Genomic DNA, 4,286 nt, shown 5'->3' on the forward strand with positions numbered 1-4,286 from the left:
CCTTGGAGAGGGACATCATGTTTGGGAGAGTGGAGGGATGGTGCAGGAGAGGAAGACCCTTGATGAGATGGGTCAATTCTGTGAGTGGAGTGGTGGGAATGAGTGTGTTTGAGACGGCGAGGTTGGCACAGGATAGAACGACATTTAGGGCTCTTGTACGTAGGATACTGAGTCGCAAGCAACTCGATAGCACTTAACAACAACAACAACAACAGCAACAATTTAGTAAGTTATTCTTGCTCCCTTTTCCCTTCCTTACAGAACAACAAGAGCAATAACTATTAAGTGATTTTTTTCTCCCTTCCTCTTCCCTTCCTCGTAACCACCAAAGGATGTTGCTTTCTCTATAGAAATCTGTTCTTGATTATTATTATTATTGTTATTTTTTGTGATTGAGTGGTTTACCTTTTTCTTGTTGAGGTGCTTGAGTGCTATAAATTTTAGAGATACATCTTTTATCAGACATGTCATTGTCAAGTATTTTTTTTTCTCGGTTTGTGGATTTCTTTTTATCTTATTGGAAAAAGCTTTTGGGTTTTTTTATTGGTTGGTGTTGTGTTTTGTTTTTAATGTTTCTATTTATTCTTGATTTTTTATAAAAATGGTATTCTATAGTGTTTATCCTTTTGTTATTGCCTTATATAATTCAGCATAATACCTTCCAGAGTTAGTCACATTATGTTTCTTTTTTTTGATGTGTGTGTGTGAGTGTGTGTGTGTGTGTGTGTGTGTACTATCTAGTAGGGTCTGACTGGCACAGAGATTGCCCCTCCTTCTCCAGCAAAGCATCTGATGGATTCAAACTGCACACCTTTGGAATTGCAACGTAGCTTCTTGCCACTAGGCCATCACACATATTTCATGGACTCATAATTATTTCTAATCATGGCATACTATTGCATAGTGTTCTGTTGTAAGCAGGTTTTGCTTATCTAGTCATCTGCTAATGGATACTTAGTGTTGTTTCTTTTTGCTATTGTGAATAATGCTACAATGAACACAGGTATCACTGCTTTTATTTCTCTAGGATATATATATCTGGGAGTAGGATTACTGGATCATATGGTTCTTTTTCTAGCTTTTTGAGGGAGTGCAGCATTGGTTTTTAATGTAGCAAATATTCAGTCTCTTAATACAAAGATATGAAGTTCTCTGGCAAGTTATTTGTTTTACTGGATCCTTCTGGCTTCACCCCTCTCTTCTCCTATAATATTGTTCTCTACCCTAGCAGACATGTCTCCCTTCTTCTTTAGGAAAAAATTTACATGTCTAAATTTACTAGCCTGGCCCAGTGCTCTTTTGTTTTTCCTGCCTTCCCTCCCCTCAGTATTTATAGCCAGGCTAATTCTGGGTGGCCTCTCTGTCTTTTTCGTGTTCTTTCCTCCTGTGGCGGGTGAGTGACTTCTCAAATATTTGGACAGTGAAGGTCAGAAGCAGATTCTTGCCTTCTGATTTCAGCCTCAAATTTAGGAGGAGGCAGTGGTTTGGATATGGAGGCAGGCAGAAGCTGCAGGTGCAGAGAGAAGGGCAGCTGGGGCCCTAATGGCATTGTGACCAGTGTTGGAAGTCTGAGCTAGGAGTTGGAAGTTCCAGTTTCTATCATGATTTTATTCTTCTGCATTCTCAGAGCAGCACTCTACTATTGTCTGGTACTCTCGAATAGAAGAGGCCTAAAGAGGCCATATCTTGGGAATACTAGAGATGGAGTCCAGGTGCCAGCCCTGCAGGTAGCACACACACTTTCTTGATAGCACTTGGTAGAATGTGCTAGTCTCCTGGTGGATGAAGTATTTCATGGAGGCCCAAACCTTCACTTTTATGTTAAATTGTCTTCTGTGAGGGAGAAAGATGGGCTGTTTCCTCCTGTGTGGTTTACAGCCTCCAAAAACCCACTGGAAGGTCAGCTTTGAATAGGCTCCAATTCTACAGCAGAGGTGGGTTATTTTTCCACCCAAAGCTGACCCAGGGTCAGCTGACCATCTATTGAATTTATTTATTAAAAAGTATACATCCCTGAAACAAAGAAATGGGGGTGTGTGTACAGAAAGGCACACACAAACAGTAGTTTAGTAAGACAGCAACTGGAACTTTTAAGAAAGGGACAGAAAAATGAGCATTTTAAGAGTATTGACAGCATTTCAGGGGCAGAGACAATATTAGGGGCATTGAGAAATAGTTTGAGAAAGATTCCAAGTGTTACAGAGACAAGAACTGTGACAAAAATAGAGTTTGGGGTGAGACAGAAGCAGATGGTTAAGGAATAGAAAGATGGACAAATGGATACAAGACAGACACCCAATAAAAAACAAACAAACAAACAAACAAACAACTAGGAAGGGGAGGTGGGAATAAGAGGTTCCAGTTATGCCAAATTATTTCCTATCTCTCTTCTTGGCACCATTTATGAGTTGACTTTATAAATAGCAGAGAGAAAAAAAAATAGCAGAGAGTTGGAAAATGTCCCCCTTTCTTGCTTCTCTCTCAGCCTGAGGGGGAAGGAGAGGAAAGACAGACCAAGTCCTTGGGAAGATCCCTTTGCAGTCACACCCAGATTGAATTTGAGCCAGTCTAGGATTTGAAGTCCTTTCAGTCTCCTGCCCTTTTGATGATGGGAAATGTACAGTCCTGGGAAGGGTCTTTGGGCTCATTCAGTGAAGAGCTCTACTACCAGCTGAAAAGTTGGCAGTTCAGACCTACTCAGAGATGTCTCAGTAGACAGATTTGATGAATTTCTTCTGAAAGGTCACAATCTTGAAAAATCTTTCTCTGCACATATGGAATCTCCATGGTTCCATCCAGCTGACAACAATGGGAAGGGTCTGGTGCCTGCAAATACCCTTTCCATCTCTCTGCCTCTGGGGTCTAATCTAGGCCATGGTCATCTCAATTATTTGCTATGCATCAGAGAGCTGGACCATGACTAAGGGTGACAGAAGAAGATTTGATGCCTTTGAGTTGTGGTATGGAGAGTATTGAACTACTAAAAGAACAAACAGGTCTGTCCTGGAGAGGGTGAATCCAGGTTGCTCCTTGGAGGCTAGGATTTTGAAACTTGGGTTCATATACTTTGGGCATGTGGCCAGGAGGGACCAGTCATTGGAGAAGGACATCATGCTTGGAAGGATGGAGAAGACATCATGTTTGGGAGGGCAGAGAGTCAGCACAAGAGAGGAAGACCCTGGAGGAGATGGATTGACATAGTGACTGGAGTAATTGGAATCAGGTGTGTTGGAGACAGTGAGAATGGCTTAGGTTAGAGCTGGATTCAGAGCTACTGTTCATAGGGTCGCCATGAGTCTCAGTAGACAACCACCTCTAGGGCCTAGTGGAGATTGTGAGAATGGCACAGAATAAGGCAAAGCTCTGTTCTGTTTTTCATGGGGTTGCCATGAGTCAGTCGGCTACACAGCACCTAACAGCCTCTTGGGTCCAGTCTTTTTCATCTTTGCCCTTCTAAAACACATCTTCCTGTGTTACCACCAGCCTCTTTCTTATTTTCTCCCTTCACTCCTCCCCATGTTGATCAAATCCTTATCCCAATCTTCCTCTTCTAATTTCCTTTTCTTTCTTTGTCTTTGCCTTCTTAATTTTCTTTCCTACCTTTTTTGTCTTTCCCTTTTTGTACCTCGTGAGTTTCCCCCTCAATCTCCTTTCATTTACCTTTTTCTCAGATCCCCTGAATGCTGATGATGTGGTTAGTATTACTTTTGCCGCTGCTGGGCTCTGAGAGTGGGCAGAGGGCAGGGTGGGATGAGGTAGGAGATAGCATGATTTGAACAAATAAAGGGTGCAGTGACCACGATGTTGAGAGAGGACCTAGGCCTAGAACCACTTCCCTCCTCTCCTAGGCTGCCTTTAGTCTCATTTCTCATCATTTATCTTTGTTTCCCCAACCCTTTTCTACTGTTCTTTCCCCTTTCCCTCACCATTTCTGGGCGTCGCTCCACCCCTGGCCTGCAAAGGCAGGGGGAGGAGAATGGAGGGAAGAGCAGTGCAGGAGGGGTGGGATGGGTGGTGCTGGGTGAGGCTGGGGGCGGGTGGGGTGGGGAGCAAGGCCAATCCCCAGGGCCACCCGCCTGGTAGCTCTGGCCTCCACCTGCAGCGGAGCTCGAGGTGGGGCGGGGCCGGGGCCGGGCTGGGGCGGGGCCGGGGCCGGGCTGGGGCGGGGCCCGGGCGGCACCTCGGATGAAGAGGCGGGAGCAGAGTGGACACCGAGCTGCTGCAGTCGTTGAAGTCGCGGGCACTGCCCAGCGGAGCTGCAAGTGAACTGTGGCTGGTGGCTGTGG

This window comes from Elephantulus edwardii, unplaced genomic scaffold (assembly GCF_000299155.1).
Source record: "Elephantulus edwardii isolate Elephantulus edwardi_28Jun2011 unplaced genomic scaffold, EleEdw1.0 scaffold00212, whole genome shotgun sequence".
Lineage (NCBI taxonomy): Eukaryota > Metazoa > Chordata > Mammalia > Macroscelidea > Macroscelididae > Elephantulus > Elephantulus edwardii.